Raw genomic sequence first — 26,442 nt, forward strand, 5'->3', positions numbered from 1 at the left:
TTATGAACACATCTTTGTCTCTTATGTGGTGTTTACTTTCCCAGCTCATCCAATGGAACTCACTCCCAATATCCCAGTATCAGCAAAATATCAATGATAGACTAGTAAGAGAGGAAATCTGACTTAACAAAACCTAGATAAAACCTACATCTAACATTGACTTACTGGTGGAAACTGGAGGCTTTCTTCCTAAGGTTGGGAACCAGGTAAGAATGTCCTCTTTTACCACTCCTATTCAACATTGTACTAGAAATTCTACCTAGATCAGTAAGACCAGACAATAAAAAAAAGAAATATAGATTGGGAAGGTGGCACATGCCCAGCATCCTAGCATTTGGGGGGCAGAGGCAGGAGAACAGTGAGTTTGAGGTTAGCTTGGACTAACCTCAAACTGTTTTTCTATCTCAAAGAAAAACAGAAAGAGAGAGAGAGAGATAGAGAGAGATTGGAAAAAGGAAATAAAATTGTCTTTGTTCATAAAAGACATGATAGTCTGTGTAGAAATCTCCCCCCACATAAATAAAAATACCCCTACAAGAGTCCTGAAACAAACGAATGTAGGAAGAGTGCACGAGATTGCATGACATTAGGTCAACATGTCAAATCAAGTCAATTGCTTTCCTTCCTACCAGCAATGAACATTTGCAATTTCTATATTTAAAAATAATACCACTTACAATAGCACCAAAAATGAGATACTTGAGTTATAAATCTAACAAAATTTGTACAAGATATATATTAGTAAAACTATATGATGAAATTCCAATTTTAAAAAATCAAAGAAGATATAGCTAAATAGAGATATATTCTATCTTCATAGATTGGTAAGTTGAATAGTATGTAGATAATTTTTCCTAACTTGATACATAAATTCTATGCAATCCCAACCAAAATCTATCTCAGCAACTATTTTAGGGATGTCAACTAATTGATCTAAAAGTTATATGGGAAGGTGAAAGAACTACAGTAGCTAACATAATACAGAAGAAGAAGAAACAAGAAGAGGGAGGAAGAGGAGGAGAAGGAGGAAGAAGAGGGATGTTGGAGGACACAGACTGCCCAATTTTAACACTTACTAAAACTACAGCAAGTAATATGGTGTAATATACACAGAAGGATAAATACATCAATGGAATAGAATAAAGAACTCAGAAATATATATACATATATGCAATTTACTTAACTTTGACAAAGAAGCTAAAGCACTTCAACAAATTGTTCTAAAACAGTTGAATGTTATATGTAGAAAATGAATCTAGACACAGACCTTACATCTTTCACAATAAATAGCTCAGAGGGAATAAAAGGAAATGCAAAATTAGAAAGTTCTGGAAGAAAATATAGGAGATCATCTGAGCAATTTGGGGTAGTAGGTTTTAAAATATAATATCAAAATCATAACCCATGAAAGAAAAACTAAGAAGGTTGGATTTATTAAAATTAAAAACTTTTGCTTCTCAAAAGATGTTAAGAAAATGAAAAGCCCAGCCAAGACTGACAGAAAATTTTTGCAAAATAAAATGTTGACAAGATATTTGAAGAAATAAAAGCTCAATAAGTAAATATGCAACCCACTCAAAATGAGGGCAAAATATCTGAGCAAACTCTGCACCAAAGAAAGTTTAAGACAGAGAATATCATATATAGATGCTCAATATCATTTGTCAAAAGAAATTGGAAATTAAAGCAGCAATGGGTGCAAACCTAGTAAAATAGCAAAAATCCAAAAAACTGTCTGTCTATTTTTTGCCAAGGATGCAGAGCCGTGGATCTCATTCATTACTGGTGGGAAAACAAAATGAAGACCCTTACTTTGGAAGATAGTTTGGTACTTTTTTTTTCCTCTAAGTTTGAACAGCATTGATTTTACCATAACAGGATAAAGTGTAGACAAGAAGATGGGAAAGAAAAAGAGAGAGACATTTCCCATTCCTCATGCAGGAAATGGGAGCAAAGACTCCAGTTGTATTTTCTTACAAAGCTAAACATAGTCTTATTATGCTTGCCTGACATAAACAACTTAAAAGGAGGACCAATTTATTTCAGGTGTTAGTTCCTTTTCCCACTATGGGGAAAGGTATGGCAGAGCAGAGCTGATCAATTCATAGTAACCATGAAGCAAAGCAAAGTGCATACAGGAGACTAGGACAAGGTACAGCCTTCCAAGGACATTTTCCCCACTCCCCCAGTGACCTGCTTCCTCCAACAAGGCCCCAACTCATGCTTTTCACCACCTCCCCAAAACTCCATCAAGAGATTAATCCATTGATTAGGTCAAAGCCCTCAGAATCTAATCATTCCCCAACCAATAAACTGGCAACCAAGCCCCCGATGCACGAGTGGTGGTGAATACTTGCTATCCATACAGTAACATTATTCAATTCAACATTTACACTCCTCGGTATTTATTCAACTAATTTGAACTTTGGGAGATGAAAGGAAATCAACTGAACTGGTAACTAGATGGAAAAAAAAAAAACCAAGCACTTATTCTTCCTGTCTTGTGTGAATTTCACTCCTGGATGATAAAAATAGATGAGGTGTAGAGTCTCTTTATCAAAATAGTCCAAATAATTAACGAAAAACAAGTGACGGAATTAGATTTTAGATTACCACTATTTTGAACAGTAATAAATTAATGCTTATAGGCATGTAGCAACAGCACCTGCTAACATCACAAAAAAGGACATAATACCATCTTTTTCGTGTTTCTGATTCTGAGCTGGAGTCTGGATTAATCTGCTAATGTGCAGGTAATGCAGAGAGCTCAGGGGAATATTTTGCTCTGCACAATGGCACTGCAATCAACAAAAGCCAGGTCATATTTTAGTTGACACTAGTTGCAGTATTATTTTTCTCATTGTATTTTAATGGGTATTTAAAGAACTGACGTATGAGTAATGGTAATGCTAGGAAGATGTTTTTCTGTGTTGTGTTCACGTATTAACAACACTAATCGACATGTCTCACATATTGGCCTTCAGATAATTGTGGCAATTGTTTTCCCCATAATTATTTGTCACAGGGCCTAGACAGAACTTTTTTTTTTATCTTATTCAGGGAAATGGTTTCCAGGCCTCTGATCTGAGATTAGATTTAGCAAATAAGTGGCATAGAAAGTTGTAGGAGAACTACGAAAGGCACACTCATTTAAATTTCTAAAAAACTGATGGAAAACATTGTACGTGTTTATCATGTACAACATGTGTTGGGCATATGTGTGTGTATATGACGTGTAACTGAATTCTAGTTAAGAAACAAATGCATTGGGCTTGGGGGATGTAGTTCGGTGGTAGAGCACTTGCCTAGCATGTGTGGAGCCCTGGGTTCCATCCCTAGCACTGCAACAAATTCAAACAAGCAAAACCAAACCAAAATAACAACAGGAACCAAATGTGTTGCCTCACATGGGACTTTTGTGGTGGGAGGACTTTACTATTACTCTTTCTGCAGTTTTAAACCCTGTAGTGTCATCAACATGCTATAGATCTCTTGAACTCATTCTCTCTCTGACAGCAGTTACGTAGCTTTTGAGATCTGGTTTCCCTGTAGCACCAGCTACAGGTATTCCTGACAGAAAGTGTGGATTTAATAAAATATTATGAACTTCCTAGTCTAAAGTCTGAAGCCAGTCAAGGTAGATGACCTCAAATTTTGCTTTGGTTGAACATTAATTGTGCTGTAGCCCCAGGTTAGACTGCAAGAGCATATTTAAAAGTTGGGGAGAAGTCTGCACTCCTTGTAAGAAGTTCCTGCTGCAGTGAAGCACTGACAGGGTCTCAAGCGTCATGTTCATGACCTAAGCAACACTGGAACCTTCACAGTGGGAAGAACCAAATCTAACTATCTGAGAATGACTGGTAGGGACCCGCTACAAGTGGCAAGAGTATCTACAAGTGGCAAGAGTATCTGATCCTATTCCCTAGTCCCTAGAAGAGAGTGGACTGGGAATAACCAGTGTTAAAAGGAGCCTGAAAACCCAATATCAATACTGTTGATATCTCCGATTAAAGCATTAGGGGTTATCAATATTATCAACATTGAGCTCAATATTACCAACATTTGGGGAATTCCTGCTCTGGGGAATAGGAAAATATGTGAATAAATGACAGTCCAGGCTGCTTTTTGTTCTCTGCTTAAATATAAGGCTTGCTTGTAAAAATTTATAACAAAAACAAGCAAATTTAAGGAAAAAATCTGAGACTGAGCACTGTGAGATATAATAGGGCAGGACTAGGTATATACAGTCATTCATTTAAAACTCATTGAAATAAAGGTCTAGACTCAGACTAGGATTCAAATCCTACCTTTATTTCTTTCAAGCTCCGTGGTTTGAGGTTGATCATTATAACATTCTGTATCTCAATGTCCTTATCTGTAACTGTGGGAGAAGAGCTAATTTCTTGCTCAACTTTAATAACTAGCAGCCTGCATTAATGAAAACGCATTTGGTAATTTGACATTATTAAGTACTCATTGTATACTGTGGACTCAGAGGTGGGTAACACAGAGATGTGAGTGTAGTCACAGTTACAAATCAATAATGACAGAGGAGTTAATAAAGATCCAGCTAAAATGCAGAGTTTAACATAGTCAGTTTCTTGATAAGTGGCAGAGTTGTCATTGACTCCAAGTGTATCTGAATGTAATTTTGATAGACCAAGCTTACAATGTAATTTTTGATAGCCACACAGGTTGCATGAGCAAACAAATCCCCTTTTCTTCTTGTTCTAGATGTGTGGAGACTGGTTATATCTGTTCCTATGGCAAATGTTTTGAATGATCAAGTTGGCTGCTATGGACCTGCAGAGCATTCTGGATCTTCAGGATATTCTGGGCCTTTAGGACCTCCAGGACCTCCAGGACCTCCCAGACCTCGAGGACCTCCTGGACTCCCAGGTCTTAAAAACAGGAAATCCTTTTCTTCTGTCTCTTAATTTCCCTTCCCACATTACCTTTGGGTGAAATGTCCTAGTCTTCATGGGACTAGATCAAGTAGAAATTGAAAGAATCCAGAGGGAGGGATTCTGGACATAGCATAAACTCCACATATGCTCCTTTGACAGAGTGCCTACTAGTCCATGTCATAGTTCTTAGGACTATGGACTCTGGCCTAGTTATTTAAGGCAACAGTGTTTCATCAGTGTAAATCAAGGTAGAGAAAATGCTAAAAGGACTCTTGGTTGCAAGAGGTAGTATTATAGATCAGGATAGTCTTTCTAGTCATGAGGAGAGAAAGGGCTCAAAAAATCTGAGTAGCATATCATATCTGCAATAAGTGCATTTGATCATAAAGACTGAACCAAAACCCAGTGTAGTAGCACACACCTGTAATTCCAGCACTCAGATGGCTAAAACAGAATCACAACCTTGCCTCAGAAAACCAAGAATGAAACAAAAACACTGAGGCAAGTCCAGACAATGTGGGAAAGGTGGTGCTCAGTTATCCCTAGGCAAGCTAGTGTTCTAATTCCACCTAGACTTTGTAGTGGTCCTAATGAGTTTCTTCCATTTCCAGGCAGGCTCCTGATGGAAGAGTCAGAGCCAAGTTTCTACGGGAATGGTCCTCAGATCAGTGACAGCAGCACCTGAGTTATTTCTAAAAAATCAAATTACAGTCTCTACCACAAGTCTGCTCTGTGAGAAACTCCAGGGGCAAGCAATCTGCATTTGAGCAAGCCATCCATGTGATTCTGATCCACAGAGCTGTGCAAAGCAAGAAGGCTTCACCCATTGCTGCTTGCACAACTGAGGCTGCCAAAAGGGTCCCCTGGGAGAGAGGGTCATGTATGTTGAAAAGTTTCTTACAGGGCCATTGTCATCACTGAATATTCATGGGTCCTTATCACGGGATCAAATGTACGAGGTTAGTGATACAGGGATTCACGTGTCCTCACAAAAAGGACTCATTCTCTTGAATTCAAGGGTAGTGTCTTCAAGCAAATGGCAGACCCACACAAACAAGAGTGGGAAAGATCAGTAAAGCAATGGCATGCAGAGTTGTCACTATCTTTTCATCACTGTATTTTGCCTAAACTTCTCCAGAGAGCAAAGACCATAATTCCAAACTTTGAGGCCAATGATAATTGTAATAGCTGACATAATATTTAACGCTATTTCAGGGACAGATCATTTAGTTGAGTTTCATAGTTGAGCAAACAGATCCTTATAAATGTTAAGAATCAGTTACTGTTAGTAACTGATAAAATATTACTTTACTAATTTCTTTTAGAAGCCAAAAATTTACTCTTGTAGCCAAGGCATCATCTTGTATAATCATTCTGATTGAGGTCTAGCTTGCTCAGATAAAAGTAAAAGAAAAATCCTTGTGGGAAGGGATGAAGGTGGTTAGTGGGTAACAAGGTAACGTAACGTGCTCAAAGCATCCCATTACGAAAAACCAAATCAGTCCTGGGGTGCTCAGTACTGGCCCAAGTATAACATAGCATCACTTGGAGTGTCTGCTCCAGGGAAGGATAAGCACATAGGCTCAGGAACATGAGGAAAGAATTGCTTTCTAGGGTACGTTGTATTGAGAGCTGTGCTATTGTTTCCGTTAAACTGGTCCCCTGCCCTTAATGCCAAATCACAATTTACAAATAAGGAGAGCAGGATTTTGAGGAAAAGGACATAAGATTTATTATTTGTTAGACAAAGAAGATGACAGGGAGAGTTAACCTCTCAAAGCACATCATCCAACTTCTGAGTGAATGTGACCACATGCATGCTCACCATGGCCGCTGGCCTTGATTGTCCAAGTGTCTGGTGCCACTTCTCTGAAGCTGTATGTCTTGACTGGCAGGTTTACTGCTCTGGTGATCAGAGAGATATGGGGTAGAGAGCTGCTTGGCCTAATTGAGAACAAAGGTTGTTAATCTTCGTTACTGGATTCTCCAGCAGTTAGATAAAGAGTGAAAGAAAGTTAATTTAATCAGCAAACAGAATAAACTGTCCAGCAGGCAAACTGTCAATACAAAAAGCTTTTATCCTTTTATGTGGTCCCTGTTACATTTTCCTCATTGTCAATTTATTGCTTCATTTCTATGGAAAAGGGGTATTGTAATCATCTAACTATTTCTTGCCTTTAGTTAATTCCTGGGCCCAAGTAAGGAGTCAGTACTCTTCAGCAAAACCACCTTTTAAGCCCCTGTTATAATACTGTATGTGAAAACTGGAAGAGGGATTGGAACTCTGAGACACTGAGGTATAGAGAGAACAGCACAGACAGCAGCGTCTCTCAAATGCTTCTGGAAGGATACATGTCCCATCAGGCACCAGTTTCTCATAGATGTTTTTGTGTTCCTCTTAGGATTTACTAGACCTCAAGGTTTTCCAGGATATTCAGGACCCACAGGATTACCAGGTGCCACTAAAAACTGCCCCTGTAGAGAAAGGTCACCCTTCTTTGCAAAACTCAGTGGAAGTCTCCCTTCACCTTCCAAGCCTGTCATCTTCACAGAGATCGGGTACAATGACCAGAGGGACTTGAAAAAGGACACAGGCATCTTCACCTGCAAGATTCCTGGAAATTACCATTTCAGCTTTGATGTCCAGCTTCATCACTGCAAGGTGAAGATTGAACTGATGAGGAACCAAACCCAAGTCTTAGAAAAGCATCAGCTCTCCAGAACAGAGTATGAAAATATTTCCAGTGCTACAATCATGGTTCTCAGTAAGGGGGACAACATGTGGCTAGAAGCAGAAGTGGAAACCAAGGAAACAAGTCAAGCAGAAGTCATGATTTATTTTTCAGGTTTCCTGACTTTATTCTAAAACTCTGAGCCTTCTGTAGTTCTTAGCCTGAAAACAAATAAAGCTGGTTTTCATCTTTTGAGATGATGGATTTATTTCTTTTACTATCTGAAAGAGCAAACTATATAAAATAAGGTATCTTTACTCTCATTTAAGCTGGGCTTTGACCATGGTGTCAGAGTTAGGAAATTTACTTATTCAAACAATACCATCATCACAACCAAGAATATGCTTAATTACTCTACCCAGACTGCACTGCACAGACCCCAGTCCATATACCTTCAGAAAATGTACACAATGTACTCCTTCCACCTACCCTCCATGTGTTCCATACATTTGTAGAGTTTTTGTGGGACTGGAAACCTTATTCTCTGCTCATTCTTTCTTGCAAATTGTTTCCTGTTATTTACTTGAGGGCTCTGTCAAGCCTGTTCGCACTGCTGTAACTTTATATTCCCAATAATATGGGGCGAATTGATTTTGACCATTTCTCATCTACAGCATGAGAATAACCTAAAACATTGTACTAGAAAAGGCAACAACAATTGCCATAATGAATATACCCATGTCTCTCGTTACTTAATATGTGTATGAGATCCATAGTTATTTCTGAACAAATGGTGAATCTCCTTGTAGAGGGAGGAGAACCAAAATTGTTTCTTCTTGAATTTGGAAGTCTTCTTCAACACATGGTTCAAGAGTCTCCACACTCAAAGTAGCAGAGAATAAAAGGATGTAGGTGGTGACACACAGGAGAAAGCTATGAGCAAGAATTAATACATGAAAATGCCTTCTCAGGCCTGAGGGGAGAGGAGGTAGCTTCTGTGGCTTGATTTTCTTTTTTGTTCTCTGAAATCAGGCTTTCCCTCTAAATTTGGCTGGCATTTACAATGTTAGTATTGAATTGTATTTTTCACATTTTTATTAGGGTGCATTAATTGTACAAAGTCTGACATTTCTATACATGTATACAATGTACTTTGATCATATTCACCTTCTCCATCACCCTTTCTTGGCTTCTCTTCTCCTCTTCCTTTCATATCCCTAGTAGTTATGCTTTTACTTTCAAATCCCCCTTACAAATCCACATATGAGAGAAAACATGTGAGATTTGCTTTTGTGTTACTGGCTTATTTAGCTTAATATCCTGATCTCCAGTTTTATCCATTTTCTTACAAATGTCATAATTTCATTCTTCTTTATGGCTAAATAAAACTCCATTGTGAACCAGGTGTGGTGTCCTACACTTGTAATCTCAGTTCTTGAGAGGCTGAAGCAGGAGAACCATACGTTCAAAGGCCAACAAGGCTACACAGCAAGTTGGAAGCCAGTCCATATATAGCGAGACCTTGTTTAAGAAATTCTCCATTGTGCATGATATACCACATTTTTATTGATGGGCACCTAGGCTGAGTGCAAAATCTGGCTATTGTGAATTGTGTTTCAATAAACATGAGTGTGCAGGTATCTCTACAGTAAGCTCACTTGATTCTTTTAGATCTATACCTAGGAGTGGTACAGCAGGAGCATATGGCAGTTCTATTATCAGTTTGTTGAGGAACCTCCATACTGATTTCCACGGTAGCAGCACTAATTTACATTCCCCCACATCCTCAATCAAGAGCATTTGTTTTATGCTTTCTTGATGATAACCATTATGACTGGGGTGAGATGGAATCTCCGTGTCATTTTGTTGTTCTTGCTTTCTTCCTTTCTTTATTTCTTTTGTGTTAGAGACTTTATTCATGAATAACTCAGCAAGTATATGTTGAAAACCTACATTTCCAGATCTGGAGAAACCAGACAGACACAGCCCTGCCTCCATGGAGTTCACCATTTAAAATACATCAGGTCAAGCAGCAACTCTTAATCCATTATGAGCCTTTATTTCATCTTTAAAGATGTCCACAGATACTGATTTCCTTTGTAAGAGCAAATAACATGTAACATCATTCTTTGGATTCTCCCACAGTGTAATGTGAACTTTTTTTTAATTGTTGTGCTGGGGGTACTTTGTGACATTTACAAAAGTTCTTAAAATATATCAAATATATCATAGTTGAATCTCCCCTCCATCATTCTCCTTTATTCTCCCCTCCCCCCATCCCTGGAGTCATTTTGACAGGTCTCATTTTTATACATTTATGTACATATGTACAAAGTATTTGTACCATATTCACCCTCTATATCCTTTCCCCACATCCTCTCCCTTCCACTGGTACCAACTCCCAAGACGTTATGTTGACAAGGCCTACACTTTGCTTTCTCTAAGTGCCTCTGCTACTTAACACTGCATCAAAATTTTGTTTTCCCTTTCAGTGTTCTCCAACATATGCTCCACAGTTTTGTCCAACCAGGTGACGTTTTCTGTGACACTGTGCGACAGTTTTCTGTTCAACTTCACTATTGCTCTTTGTTGCTTTCCTTCTTGCCAGACCCTGGTCATCCAGGTAAATGTCTTCCACTCTTCCATTAAAGCTATTTGGTATAGGACATCAATTCATACACATAATGGTCCAAAAAATTCAATTTTTGATTCATTGATAATAAATGAAAAAACTTCACTTGATAAAATAATTTAAAAAGCTAATTGTTTACTAAAATATCATCTGATATCATCATTGGTTATATATGTAGGAACCAAACTGTAAGTGTGCAGTTCAGATGGTAGCAAGCAAACTGCCACCTATGATCCATAATCCTTACACATTTTGAACACAAAGAAAACTGTATAAGATTCAGTACGTTTTAATTTTCCAAATGTTCTCAGAAAGAATTGCCAGAGTCATCCTCCAGGTACAAAACACAGCTGGATAATCCACTTGTAACAAATGAACTCCCTACTTGTATTGTGAGGTAGCAATTAACAGCTATATGACCTTCTGAGCTGTTTGTGCCCTCCATTTATAAGCACTCCTTCTTCACATGAAGAATAGGAACAAGAAAGAACAGGGTGTCACCTTTCATTGTTTCATTGACTCTTGGTGTTTTCATAGTACCTCAAATGCCTGATTTCAATTTTACAAAAACAAAACAAATACCTATATTTATTCTGAAAGATAATTATATGTTCCAAATAGCAGATATTAACAACTTCCAAAGTAATCTCTAGGATTAATTCACAGTTCTGAACCATTCTTTAGAAAAAACATTTCCAGCATTGTGCAGAATTCATTCCTATTCCATCATTGGTAATAATTGCACTTGTAGCTGCAGGAAGCTTAAATTCTTTTGCTGCAGACCAAAAATCGTATGTTCTCCCTCATATGTGGACATTAGATCAAGGGCAAACACAACAATGGGATTGGACTTTGAGCACATGATAAAAGCGAGAGCACACAAGGGAGGGGTGAGGATAGGTAAGACACCTAAAAAATTAGCTAGCATTTGTTGCCCTCAACACAGAGAAACTGAAGCAGATACCTTAAAAGCAACTGAGGCCAATAGGAAAAGGGGACCAGGAACTAGAGAAAAAGTTAGATGAAAAAGAACTAACCTAGAAGGTAACACACACGCACAGGAAATTGATGTGAGTCAACTCCCTGTATAGCTATCCTTATCTCAACCAGCAAAAACCCTTGTTCCTTCCTATTATTGCTTATACTCTCTCTTCAACAAAATTAGAGATAAGGGCAAAATAGTTTATGCTGGGTATTGAGGGGGTTGAGGGGGAGAAGGAGGGGGCGGAGTGGGTGGTAAGGAAGGGGGTGGGGGCAGGGGGGAGAAATGACCCAAGCATTGTATGCACATATGAATAATAAAACAATAAAAAACATTCTTTTGCTACAAACTTTGACCTTTGTGAAAGGTATACTCTCAGGAACACTGAGCACTTTGTACAGTAGCCAAGGGACTGACATCAGTGTGATCTTATAGGGAAACTTGGACATGGTGGAACTGGCCTGGACAGACATCTTACGTTAACTTCACCCAGCAGCCCCACTCCTTCATTCCTCCTGGCATACTTGGTAACCATGGGAAAATTAAAGCAGTGTCAGTAAGAACGTAGCATCCAATGAGAAGATGATAGAAGATCAAAGAAAAAGCCCGCTTTTTTGTTAGGACATCACTTATGACTTGGTTTAATTATTTAACTAATTAAACTGTGGCCTCACATTTCTCCAAGCTCTCTGCCCTTGGCTTTTGCTTTTGTTTTCCAGACAAGCCTAATACCACAGCAGTCCACAGAGAGTAAACTTGACCTGGATGGGATTTACTCTGTTTATCCTTTCCCCCAGAGTTTTGGCCCCAAGAGATAATCACATAAAAGCCCACATCTGGCACCAGGATCTTGATGCTTCAACTAATGAAATGACACCCTTTATCTACCCATTTGCAAATACATGAAATAGGAGACTGCCCCCTCATACAACTTGTACCAGTCTCCTACCAGTCCATTCTTAAGACAAAAGTTTATAGACTTTTTGTAAGTATCTCTTGAATTTCTTTCTGAAATGCCTAGCTGTGGAGTCTAAGACTAGAGCGCCTGTCACCGTTCACTCTACCAAGGCTCTAATTAAATAGAACATCACCTTTTTAAATATTTATCCCTGATATTTAATATTTAACCACAAAATAGATTCAGGTTACCTGCTCTTGAGGGCTCTGGACTTCAGGGTGGGTATGTACATGAAAAGTCCTAGACCATTTTTAAATTTCCCTTTCAGCATATCTATTATTGGAGCATCTCTCTCTCTTTCTCTCTCTCTCTCTCTCTCTCTCTCTCTCTCTCTCTCTCTCTCTCTATCTATCTATATCCTGGCTGACTTGTCTCTGAACACTTATTCCTATAATTAACCACATAGTAGGAGTCATCACAAATAATTTTCTTGACAGGAAGGAAGTCAAATGCAGAGTCAAAGCTCAAGAATGAGCATATTTCCGAAGAGAAAATTGTGCAAGAGGAAGCCAATATGAAGAACTAGACCTTATATTGCTTGAGATGAGAGAAAGGTTTTGTCTTCTTCCCATGTGAGGTCTAAAATTCTTGCTGGACAGAGTGCTTCTTGTCAGGAAGAAGGCCTGCTAGGAATGCATATTCTGACATGAGTTGCTGCTTTGGGCCAGGCTGTAAAGAAGATGGCTAAATTAACATGCATATACCCGATGTAGATTTTCTTCTAAATTTTACATGATCTTGCTTTATCTTAGTGAACTAAATCTTAACTCTAAGCCTCATAACTTAGTGAGGAAAGAGAATAATTGAACCTCCATAATACATGGCCTGAAGTTGGAGACATGTTCTGAGGGTTTTATCAAGACACTGGAAGATGCCGGCCTTAGCCAGGATCATCTGTCTATTCAAGTTACTGCTAAGCTGTCTGCTATGGTCTAAGTGTCCATGTGTCCTTAATCCATGTATGTGAAAGCTAATCTCTAAAGCCGGCATGTGGAAGTGGAGCCTCAAAAAGGTGATTAGATCATGACTCATGGGACTTGTGGGACTAGTGTTTCCATAAAAGAAACCCCAGAGAGCTGGCTCTAGCATGTAAGAACACAGTAATATGATACCACCCTTCAACCAAAAATGGGCTTGCACTAAGACACTGATCAAGCCTTGATGTTGAACTTTTTGGTCTCTCAGCAGAGAAAATAGATAAGCCATGTATGCCAGACTTCTGACTCTTAGGAACTATGAGATAATAAGGGGCCCATGTGTTAGCTTAAAATTTTCATGAAAACAATCAAGAATCCAGGAACTGTACCTTTCATATTTTTCCCACTGCCTTCCTTTAATTCCTTAGCCTCTGTCTTTGCCAATACCAAGGCAAACCCCCAAGCTAGAACGCCCAACAATCAGTTCTGGTCCTATTCTAGAGGCAGAAGGTGGTATATGGGAACTATATCTTGGCTTGGACTATGGCTAAGAGCAAGTGACCCAGACAAGAGCCTAACTACTTCATCAATCCAGGCCCTAGTCTTTACCAGGACTTACTCCCACAAGAGTGGCAGTATGTACCCCAGTTGGAATACTGATGTCTAAATCCTCTTTGGTTAAAACTAACTAGGCATTGACCTCAAGACAGAAAAGAAAACAAATATCTATTAAAATCAGCTAATCAAATCAGCCCGGAAACCTTTCAAAATGAAGTTCTTGAGATGAAAATAGAAGCAGTAAGAAGGTTCATGGTTGTACAAGTTGGCTTCAGGGAGTTCCATGGCTGGAGAAGGAAGAAGCACCTTCTCTTGGGAATTACAGGAAAGAGCCTCTACAAAGATGAAACCATTGAAACACCTTTGTTCTGCAGCCTGATTCTTCTCTAACCTTTTAGAACACTTTTTATCATATGATTTCCATAATAAGAGTGATAATTTACCTTAGCACTAAACAAATAAGTATCCTTTATTCTAAAGTTAGGTTATCAGACAAATGCTTAAGAGAAAATATGTGAATATTTCTTAATATTAAATAAGGCCACATTGAGAAATCTCAGTTTATTGATTTATGAAATGTAAGGTAATAGCAATAACCACTCTTTCCCTCTCTTCTTTCTCCTTCTGTCATGTGTTAAACATCCACAATGAGCTAAGAAATAATGACTTCTGAATGTTTCTCAGCTTGGAGGAAGTAGATTTTTATGAGCCTTGATGTGAATGCACAGAAATGCTTTTCTGTCTGCTTTTTTTGGGGGCAGTACTGGGATTTTAACTCAGAGCTTCATGGTAGCTAGATGGGCACTCTAGTACTTGAGCCATACCCCCAGCCCTTTTTTGTGTTAGTTATTTATCAAATGGTGTCCTTCTTTTATGCTCTGGGCCAGCCTGAAACAATATCCAACAAATTTTTGCTTTCCACATACCCAGGATGGCAGGTGAACACCTTCATTCCCAGCTTTTTATTGGGGTCTTGGTAATTCTTTACTGGGGTTGGCCTCTAATGGCGATTCTCCTGATCTAAGCCTCTTCAGTAGCTAAGAGTACTGCACCCATAATCCACTGTATCCAGCTTCCTTTCAGTTTTGAGAAATTATGAGCCCTTGGCTTCAATTTTGCTAAGTAAGGGGAAAGGAATATGGCACTTGACTTGGGTCAAAATTCAAGTGAGTGGTACTCCCCAAAAGAACTCAGTGATCAAAAATTTTAGAATGTAATGTTATATTTTTAATTGGCAAAAAATAAGTCCCAGATAAAAAAATAACCATTAAAATACAGGATATTTTAAACCATTTATGTGGCTGTACATTTTTACTGTTGCTCACTGGTATGGTTCATGGCACAACCAGTTATCTGAAGTTTGGGGATATTTGCAGAACTGGCAAACAGATGGTTTGGGGAAGCACAGCCAAAGAGGCAAGGTATCCATGACAGCACTCACACACCACAGATCCTAGTGGTTACTTAGGGGTTCATGGCCAGAAGTGGGTGGAGAAAAGTGTCCCAGCTAGAATACCAATTGTGCCCACTTCATTTCTGTTAAAAAGTAATCAAGCTATTGATCTTAGGAGTGCTAGTAAGTCAAACCTTTAAAGAAATCAGTAAGTCAGACCTAAAGTTTTTGACAGTGAAACTGAGAAGACAATAAAGACATCACAAAAGCTCAGTAGTTGTGCTGTCTCTTTTGAACACTGGAATACCAAAGGAGGAAAAAGAGTGTTCTCCATGGGAGTCATGGGTAAATATCTTAATTAAATGCCAAATAATACTTTCCATTAGTATCCAGTACTAACTTTTCTACAAAATTTTCACTTTTTTAATCTAATTTTGTTCTTAGAACTTATGGTATATGTTTTGTAACATTAGAAAAAAGGATAGACATCATTTTACTGTTTGTTATTTCAGAAAAGGGGGAGTAAGAATAGAAGCTAAGCAGAATATAGAAAACCTGTGGGAGAGCAGATAAATGACAAGAAGATGGAATAGATGGACAGGGAAGTAGATAGGCAGATAGATAGATGATAGAATGACAGATAGATGATAGATAGATAGATGATAGATAAATAGATAGATGATAGATAGATAGAATCAGCTATTAAATAACCTCAATTCATTAAGGTATAAAGATGAAATAATAGCAACAATAACCACACACTATTGAGCAATTTCCCTGTGCTGATCACTGTTTGAAGACCTTCCTACGTGGTTTTCACTTGGTCCTCATAACACTCTCTGAAGTTGGTTACTCTTTTTGTTTTACCTTTACATCTCAGTAAATAGAGACAAAGTTACCCATCAAATTTGAAGATAGGATTCAAAGTCCAGAATCTGTGATGATACTTTTATGGATCCATTTCCTACCCCTAGTTGTGCTATAAGGTACTCTCTCATTGTTATGTGTGGGTAGCTATCAGTAGTATCTGACTTGATCATTTTCTAATAAACTGACTTTATCACTGACTATCATTTTCTAATTATTCAAATGTTGACTCAAAGCTTATCTGCTTGTCACTAGTCTGAGGCTCCACTGTTTTTAGGGACAGGGGGGTATGTTCTCTTCTTTCACATCTTATTCCCTTTGCCCTGCAACTGCTCCACTGACATACATGCCATGGAGCAGGAAGAGAGGAAAGGGTGAGTGCTTGTACTCTGCTTACGATCAGGTGGTTGCCCTCTGCTTTGGTTTCAAGTGCTGACATAACTCACCGTATAAGAGTTGCTGTGGGTAGAGAGAGCTCCTGATACAGCGGGAAGAGAAGATCCTATAGGATCTTACATCATGTCCTGACTGATTCCAATACTCAGATCACCTACCACTTGTCAGATGAGTACACAGCTTTGCCCAATGCTATTGTGGTCTCAGCAATCATCCAGCACTGTTTGCTTACTCTTCTACAGGCTTTCAGCTACCTGCAAGATTCATTTTCCATAATTTTGTGGAACATTGGGCAAATCACAAGTGTGCACCCTCCCCACTCTGCCTGGTCCATTGTAGCAGCAATTACCTCCTTCCATTCTCTAGTCTACCCTACAACTAGAACAGCAATAGACACATTTCCTGAGGAGGACCACAAATTTCACAGCTATTTCTTTCCTGCTAGTCCCCCTTTAAGCTAAGTGAAGCCTCCCATATGTACTCCACTGAAGATTCAATATAGTTATTGTAATTCTTTTCAAATTTTGATTACATTTAATGAAATTCTGCTTATTTTGATAGTAATCTTTTTTCTTTAACAGGTGATTTGATTTATCTGGAAAATTATCAGAAAATGCAAATGACCTCAAGTAGCCAAAGCATTTCAAAAAACACAGAAACAACACAAGAAATTTAACATTATTTAACTTCAATCTAGATTAATCAAAAAAAGATTGCTATTGGCATAAGACAATATAAATATCAATAAATTAAAAAATAGAGTACAGAAGCAGATACACACTTAAATAATCAGTTGATTTTTGAAATGCATGAGCATAATTCAAAAGGAAATACAGGTTTATTGAAGAAATGGCCCTAGAATAACTAGATATCTGGACATTTAACAATTAACACTGATTCATACTTACCTTACATGAAATTTAATTTGAGATGGACCATAGACCTGATTGTTTAGATTGCATTTTTATGTAAAACTTTCAAGAAAAACAAAGAGAATATCATTATGACTTGCTAATAAGCAAAGATTTTTAAGACAAGGCATAGAAAGCAGAAATGATAAAAACAAAGCCAAATAAAATAATGATGACTTTATTAAAACTCCTTCTCGAGTGACATATTATCTAAAACTTAGTGGATTCACAGGATGTATTTATTATCTCCCTGTTGCTGTGGTCAGGAACTAGGTCTTGTATGGCTGGGGCCTCTACTTCAGGGTCTCTCACAAAGTGCAGTCAAGCTGAGGCTGAGGCTGCAGTCAGCTCAAGGTTTACCTGGGGAAATACTCTGCTTTCAAGCTCATGTAGTTATTGGAAAGACTGAGCTCCTTGAGGCTTGTTGGACTAAGGTCTTCAGATCCTTCTTGGCTGTTGGCTGAAGGCAACACTCAGTCCCTTTTGTATGGGTTCTCCAACATGGCAGCTTCTTAAGTTCTTAAGCCAAGAGAGCAATAGTGAGAATACAGGCAAGGAGAAATTCCCATCCTTTGCAACCTAATCATGGGACCTTCTTATGGCATGTCTTTTACAAAAAAAATTCCTCAGAGGGAATGAATAAATCATCCTAGCACTTAACCAAGAAATAACTTTCCCCAGAAGACAGACCCTCACACAGGAAAAACAAAAATTTTTCTGGATAACAATCACAAATACTTCCCTATAAGAAATAAAACTGTGGACTTTTAAGTTCTTTGGATTGCTTGTGTGCTTATTTTTTGACAAATTCTTGAGGTATTCAAGGGGCATAGTGATAAACCTCAACTCCTGATAAATGGATAAATAGATGATTAGTAGATAGATAAATAGAAGATAGTTACATAGATAGATAAACACACACCAGGGCAATGTGAGGCAGTGTCTATGATTACCATATTATAACATTAACTCTTGTCATCATTAGCATTTTTCCATTTAAATTTCATACAGAATAGGCATTTTTCTTTCAGTAGATTGTATAGCCTAAAAGTATCTCTGTAAAAAGATCATTGGATGACTGATCACTCCTCACCTTAAGAATGAAGCTGGTCATTTAGCCAGTTGCATTTTGTGGACAAGTATCATGAATTGCTTGACACCTCTGAGAGGTGTGTCTCCATACAGAGGAGGTACATGCTTATTGACGAAGGTTAACAACTGACCAAGGGACCATGTCTCTTGCTTCTCTGATGCAGGCATCTGGATTTTGGCTCTGCCAGTGCTAATGCCTGTGCTGTGTTCTGGAGACCAAGATGATCCTGGAACTTGTGCAATTCCAGAACCTCCAGGGCCTCCAGGACCTCTAGGTCCTTATGGTGATCCCGGGCCTACAGGTCAGCCAGGTGAGAAATATCTTTCTTCAACTTTGTCCTAGCTCTCTTATCATTTGGTACCAATGACTTAGATAAATGAAGGTCCAAAGTGACCCTGGTGGACTGAAATGATCACAACAAACCTCTTTGCTAAAAACCATGGGACTGGGGAGTTCCATCTTGTTCCTCCTCACCTCTTAGCACACAAAACTCCTCAAATACTTTTCATGGTATTTGTGAAATAAATCCTGACTGTACTGACTAGTGCTGTCCTTCAAATGATTCCCCACACATCAACCAAACACAAGTGACCCGTTTTAAAAAAAAAAAAAAAGCCATACAACTTAAGGTGCCAATCGAGTCTGGGAGTCAGATGAAGTTGGCTCAGCTTTAGGCTGCAGACCTGCTGACCTGGCTCTGGTGTCTAAGTGGAGAGCTCTTGCTGGGATTCATCCAGGGGGTTCAGGATGAACAGAAGCGGATCCCAGGGGTACGTGTTTCTTTGGGGCCATGAGGCCTCCTGAGCCGAGGCTGAGGATTTACACAGCATGAATTCTGTGTGCATCCCCACAGTCAAAGAGAGTCACAGGCACAGGCCAACCTCAATGAGCTTGATGTACACTTCACCGCTCTGCTGGTATTTCAAGGTCAAGAAGCAGATAGAGGGAGTGATAGGCTGAGAACATCATCTATCACACAAATCTAACAAACTAAAATCTCTGAAAGTACATTAGGGCATTGTATGTCTTGAAGACCCCAGATCGCTGGGACACACAGTGTAGAGTATCTCCACGAGGTGTGGCTATGGTGGTTTAGTTTTTAAGTAATTTGTCTGTGGCTGTAAACCCAGTTAGAGGCACATGTAGGTACTCTGAGTTCTGTGCCCAGGATTTTTTTTTTAAGAATTAAGATGACAACTTAAAACTAATATGTATTATGCCCTTCCTCTGTGCCATGAACTGTGCTGGGCTGATTGTAGGCAGCATTTCATTGAATATCACACATCACTACAACGTCATAACAAGAAAACTATGCAATTTGTACCCACACATTGTACAGGCATGTGAAAGAAACCAGGGTGATTCTTTCCAGAAGTGACTATTACATACTCCTAGGCTGGTGTAGCTACATGGATCTTCGTAACACACAGACAAGTCCTCTGTGATAAAGTTTTGAGACGGGGAAGCCAATATGTGATCTCAGTTAAAACACTGTAGCTCAGTGCTTCAGTCTTGTGTTCTTCAAGGTAGAAACCTAATTCCTAATAAAATGCATTTCCTATTTCAGCCCGGAAAGCCCACACGAAGTTAAAGCACTTTCTATCACTCATACCTCAAACAGAAGATAAGAACCATATTTTAATTAGCATGGTTAATAAGTGGCAAAGCCAAGTTAGATACCAAGTCCTTCCTTTATTGGGGAATAAGGAAGGATCAAAGTTGGAATATGCATGAGAGTTTTATTGCATCCCATACCACATTCTTAGTGCTTATATTTATGCAAGAATATGTGTGCTATACCTGAATATTTATCATTCCTCTTAAGAGCAGCCTGACTGATATCATGGAAAGTACATTTAGCCAGGAATCAGGAAATTCAAAACCCTGCCACAAACTAGCTGTGTGATTTTTATAAAAAATCACCTCACTAGGTTATCATTTATTTTTAACATTAAAAAAATGATATTTGGACTCCATATGAAGAAATCAGTTGTGTCCCCAAAATGGCCTTTTGAACTTTTAAATACAGAAATAGTCATTGTATCAAATTTCAGATAAACCTACATTTGTAGATGAAATTATCTGAAATACTACTATTTGTTCCTTTAATTCACATTCATCCTATGAAACATGTTTGTGTTTGTCTACTGGTAAATATAAGAAATGAGAAGTTAATATTAAATAATAAAGTCAAATTTCATGACCAGCTCTGGCATGGTGGCTCTTGCCCATAGTCTTAGCTACTCAGGAGATAGAGATTGTAGAATCATAGTTCAAAGCTAACTCCAGCAAAAAGTTAGCAAAAGCCCATCTCAATTAAAGCTGAGAATGGTGCACACAACTGTCATTCCAGCTACAGAGGAAGTATAAATAAGAGTTCAGTCCAGCCCTGACAAACATGTGAGACTCTCTCCCAAATATAACCTAAAAATAATAAATGGCTAGGGAGTAGCTCAAGTGGTAGAGCACCTACCTAGCAAGTATAAGGCCTTGAGTTCAAACCCCAATACTTATATATATATATTTTCTTTTATTATTCATATGTGCATACAAGGCTTGGGTCATTTCTCCCCCCTGCCCCCACCCCCTCCCTTACCTCCCACTCTGCCCCTCCCTATCCCCCTCACCCCCTCAATACCCAGCAGAAACTATTTTGCCCTTATTTCTAATTTTGTTGTAGAGAGAGTATAAGCAATAATAGGAAGGAACAAGGGTTTTTGCTGGTTGCTAACAGGGAGTTGACTCACATTGATTTCCTGTGCGTGTATGTTACCTTCTAGGTTAATTCTTTTTGATCTAACCTTTTCTCTAGTTCCTGGTCCCCTTTTCCTATTGGCCTCAGTTGCTTTTAAGGTATCTGCTTTAGTTTCTCTGCGTTAAGGGCAACAAATACTAGCTAATTTTTTAGGTGTCTTACCTATCCTCACCCCTCCCTTGTGTGCTCTCGCTTTTATCATGTGCTCAAAGTCCAATCCCATTGTTGTGTTTGCCCTTGATCTAATGTCCATATATGAGGGAGAACATACGATTTTTGGTCTTTTGGGCCAGGCTAACCTCACTCAGAATGATGTTCTCCCCAATACTTATAAAAAACAAAACAGTTGATCCAGGCTAATATTCTAATGTTTCTTTTCTGCTTTGCTGCTGCAAGTATTAATTTAAGTTTCATACTGCATACTTTCAGACCTGTGGGTGAAAATGATAGTTTGTTTTTATTTCTACACAATTTGATTTCCAATATTAAACTTGTTCTTAGTACATAGATGTCATGACCTCACTTAATATTTTGTTATGCAATGCTCATCACAGATCTTCCCTGCTCTACTCTCATAATGCTAGCTTAAAGATTTAAGGCAACATTTCCCTTAAAGTGTCTGTGAAGATTTTTTTGTTTTGTTTTGTTTTGTATTGCAGTGCTGGGGCTTGAACTCAGGGCCTACACCTTCAGCCAATCCACCATCCCTTTTTTGTGAAGGGTTTTTTTGAGATAGGGTCTTGAGAACTATTTGCCCTGGCTGATTTCGAACCAAGATCCTCCTGATGATCTCTGGTCATTTCCTGACAATATCTCAGAGTCCTGCTCTCTCTGCTCTGTAGTGGAAAGACAAGACAGTCTTGTCCTAGTCATGTATAACTCCCAGGGTTATCATAAGAAAAAAAAATGCACAGATATAAAGTGGTGCAGAAGAACATTTTCTCCCTGCCTCTCTTGTCTTCTCTGTCTCCCTCCCTTCTAACTTCCTTCATTCCTTCTTTTTTTCTCACCTTTATTCTTCTTTCCTTCCTCCATTTAATAAACAAGTAACAAAAGCCAATTCCAGGTCGAAAATAACCTGCTGACATTTAGATACAGATTTTTATTACAGCCCTCAAATAAACACCTGAAGCCAAGCTTGTACTGCATAGTGACAAATGTATAACTCTGCACAAATGCTTAGAAGACAGTGAAAAATTTCCAACTGGTGTAGATAAGGAAAAGGTAATGACTGACTTGTCCTTAAAGAATCAATAAAGATTACATGGAAGGTCACAGGTAGAGATGGGGCAGGAGCCATGACACAGAAAATCACCTGCTTGGGAGTACCTCATTATAGGCTTTCTCTGTCTTGATGTCTAGGACTTTCTGGCTTGCCAGGACCTACTAGGCCAAAGGGGCACCTGGAGATATTAGGAAGTGTAATACCAGACAAACATCAGATTTTGCAGTGAAGCTAAATGACCTGCTCCCAGCCCCATCCCAACCCATTGCCTTCAAGGAGTCCCGTATAACCATCAGAGCCACTTTGACCTGGCCACTGGTGTGTTCACCTGCCCCCTCCCAAGACTCTACCACTTTGCATTTCACCTGGAAACATTCCAGAGAGCTGTGAGGAATGGCACCCAAGTCATGGAGAGAGGAGCAGAGGCCAAGGATGGCTATGAGCACATTTCAGGAACTGCTATCTTACAGCTGGCAGAGGGAGACAGGGTCTGGCTGGAGTCCAAGCTGAACCACAAGGAACTTGAAAAGGAAACTATTCAAACAATGTTTTTTGGGTTCTTGATTCTTGAAGATTAAGAATGCCTGGATTTATCTGTACTACCCTCTTCCTCAAAGTGTCTAACTTTAAGGACAGAACATTTCTTTTCTATAGTACATTTTCAACATGATATGTTTATATTAAAATGTGTGACAAAAAGCAATATAGAGTGAAAGCAGATCACTGGAACTGGGAAATAAATATCCATTAGGTTGTCAACTAATTCTTATTATGTTGAAGTATGTTTATCAATTTGAAACTAAATTAAAAAATCATTCAAATGATTTTTTGACAGGGATGTCAATGGATTTTCACATACTGTACACACTGGGTAACTCACATACCTATCAAAATACTGAGCAGTATTATCCACATTCCAAATGCTCCATTCTCCAGCCCAGTGCTTCTGCTCACTAATCCCCAAAAGGGCATTTATTACTCTGATGTCTAACATTAGGGCATGCTGGGAAGTGGGATGGGCTTTGAGGTTTATTTTACACAGTTTTATATTTGAGGAAATCATCTAGGTTTTGATATTCATTTATTCATTCTCCTTATTTCACTATAAGAATAGGTTCTAGTCTGTGCTATTGTTGATGACCATTTGGTTTGTTTTCAGATTGGGGCCATTGTAAACACTCTTACTGCGAAGTAGGAGTGAAGTAGATATCGTTTTGTGTACATAGCCATTACTTTCTATTGTGTCAATATCAGTAAATGGAATGAAGGTCAAAGAGCCTGCCTCAGTTTAGTTTTAATTGGCCCAGCAAAACTATTCTTATCAAGTTTCATTCTTATGAGTAGAATTGAGAATTTGAGTGACTTCACATCTCTATCTATATTGGTTATTACCAATTTAAATTTTATCTCAGCCACTTGCTGTATGATAATTTGTCGTTATAGGTTTTTTCATTTTTTTCTTTTTTGAGGTATTAGGGATTGAGCTCAGAATTTCAGTGTTTGCTAAGTACGTGCTCTGTCACTTGAGTTCCTTTGCTTTTACTTTTCTTTTTCAGAGAGACTCTCGTGCTAATGTTGCCCAGACTGCCCTGGAACTGCAATCCTCCTACCTCTTCCACCCAAGTAACTCAGAATATAGGCTTGAAGCCCCATGCCCAGCCTATCATGATAGCTTTAATTTGTGTTTCCCTCAAGATTAATAAAATGATCAACCCATGTTTATTGGCTATGATATTATCTGCTTTAATTACCTAATCTAGATTTTTCTCATTTTTCTATTGTGTTATAGATACCTTCCTTGCACATTTGAAGAGACAGCCAAATTTCTGGCTTTATAGGTATTCTTTGGCAGGAATGGATTTTCACTATTTACTGTGACTTGTGATTTGTGCAGTTGGTAGCAAAGCCTGCAAAGGCAGAGAACCTAGAGCTTCTTCTAGGTTCTCTAGAGGACTAGACTGCTTACTTTGCTCTGAGTTTGGGTGGAGCTTCTGGCTAGGTTCTTCTATCTGGCTGAGCTGTTGGGCGAGCAAGCCAATTGCCTTTGGTTGACCTGAACCACAGGGTGTATTCCCTGACAAGATAGCACTACTAACTGAGTTCAGCAGCTAGACAGGATTCACAGATTAATGTATTAATGAGTTATCTTGAAAACAGGTCTGTTGTCAAAGTCACTTTGTCTCAATCTCCTTATGTGATGCCTTGTGCCACCTTGGGACTCTGCAGAGAGTTCCAGTCAATTTGAAGGCTCTTGCCAGATATGGCTCCTTGACCTTGGACTTCCAGTCTCCAGAACTGTATGAAATAAATTTCTATTCTTTATAAATTACCCAGGCTGCAGTATTAAGTTACAGCAACAGAAACTGGACTAAGATACTCGTGTTTCATTGTAAGGTTAGTGAATCATTTTTAAATTAGGTAGGGCATAAGTAAATAATTTCTGCTTATTGAGTAACACTCTAAGCAAGGCTATATATGAAGCACTTTGCATCTCAGATCATGTTTGATTCTTAGTAACCCATTGGTAAAGTGAGCCTATTGAGGTAGAAAGGCTAGAAGTCATTAAGCTGAGTGCTCAGACCATGGTAGGCCCTCAGTGAATGGCAGTTTGAAAACACCGTATGCCTGTTGCTATCTACAAAACTATATTTGCAAAAACAATAAAATACAGAATGTTTTGGAAATGTATCATTTCTTTATTTTTATCTCAAGAGTATATATGTTCAAGTCTGAAATCTCAGCCCTAGCACAGTGTGATTTAGAGCAAATTAATTCACCTTTCTGAATTAATTTAGTTCACCTTTGTGAACTTAATTCCCATTGATCAACATGAGTTACAAGTGCTAAGAAAGATGAAACCTAATCACTACTACTGTCACAATTGGCAAAAGGAGCATTTAGCAAATAAACCTTTTTATTTATAATGAGGGAAGAGACCTTGTTTGGGAAAAAATCAACTTACATGAACCATTTTGGTCACATAAACATAAAATAATTGTCCACTTTGTTATTTTTTTTGTATTCTTTGAAGGATGGTAATATGAGGATTTTTTGGTGGGGACAGAGGTAGGGTGTTCTAGCTACTGTGGCTTCTCTAGTCTGAATGTTTGCATCCCCTTCAAAATTCATATTTTGAAACTCTAAGCCCCAAGATGATGGTATTAAGAGGTGGGCCTATGGAGAGGTGATTAGATCATGAGGCTGGAGCCCTCATGAATGGGATTAGTGTCCTTATAAAAGAGGGAACGGAAGCTTGTTAAATTCTTCCACTATATGAAGGATGCAAGGAGAAAGTACCGTGTACAAAGCAAGAAGCAAGCCCTTGCCAGACATCAAATCTGTGGGTGAACTGATTCTGGGTTTCCCAGCATCTATAGTTGTAAGCAATACATGTTATTGTTACATGATACTGAGTCTATGGTATTTGATTATAGCAGCCCAAGGGAACTGAGATCGCAGCAAAGAGAACCCTGAGAGCTCACACCCCAGACTGGTTGAGAGAGGAAACTGGAAGTGTTTGGGATAAAATGGATACACTTGCATAGGGTCACAGAGTCTTTCATAAGGAAATAGATGAGGATTTGGAGTCTGTGATTATTAGGATATCTATGGTAGACTAGAGAAGTCTTGGTTGAGATAACTGTCAAGAAAGATGTCCAGGTTTGATCACAAGATAAAAGTGAGAGCACACAAGGGAGATATGAGGATAGGTAAGACACCTAAAAAACTAGATAGCATTTGTTGCCCTCAATGCAGAGAAACTAAAGCAGATACCTTAAAAGCAACTGAGGCCAATAGGAGAAGGGGACCAGGAACTAGAGAAAAGATTAGATCAAGAAGAATTAAACTAGAAGGTAATACACATGCATAGGAAATCAATGTGAGTCAACTCCCTATATAGCTATCCTTATCTCAACTAACAAAAACCCTTGTTCCTTCCTATTATTGCTTATAGTCTCTCTTCAACAAAATTAGAGATAAGGGCAAAATAGTTTCTGCAGGGTATTGAGGGGGTTAGGGGGTTGGGGGGACAGGTAGGGGGCGGGGTGGATGGTAAGGGAGGGGGTAGGGGGAAGGAGGAGAAATGACCCAAACATTGTATGCATATATGAATAAAAAAAAGAAAAAAAAAAAGAAAGATGTCCAGGGGTACATGAGGGGAATTTACCATAAGAA

The 26,442-nt window shown here is 38.7% G+C and overlaps 2 long non-coding RNA genes across 3 annotated transcripts; both read left to right on the top strand.

Moving 5' to 3' along the window:
- The first annotated feature begins 124 nt into the window (after positions 1 to 124).
- Positions 125 to 7,814, top strand: LOC141425576 (uncharacterized). 2 transcript variants are annotated; one of them, XR_012450553.1, is made up of 4 exons: positions 125 to 206; positions 4,735 to 4,899; positions 5,519 to 5,787; positions 7,310 to 7,814. It is a non-coding gene; the product is annotated as an uncharacterized lncRNA (long non-coding RNA). The 2 variants fall into 2 exon arrangements; XR_012450552.1 differs by having other exon boundaries at positions 5,519 to 7,814.
- A 7,413-nt stretch (positions 7,815 to 15,227) lies between these two features.
- LOC141425577 (uncharacterized) lies at positions 15,228 to 23,975 on the top strand. The gene is made up of 3 exons (XR_012450554.1): positions 15,228 to 15,364; positions 18,450 to 18,596; positions 23,823 to 23,975. It is a non-coding gene; the product is annotated as an uncharacterized lncRNA (long non-coding RNA).
- Positions 23,976 to 26,442: the final 2,467 nt, after the last annotated feature.

Source organism: Castor canadensis, chromosome 8 (assembly GCF_047511655.1).
Source record: "Castor canadensis chromosome 8, mCasCan1.hap1v2, whole genome shotgun sequence".
NCBI classification, from domain to species: Eukaryota; Metazoa; Chordata; class Mammalia; order Rodentia; family Castoridae; genus Castor; species Castor canadensis.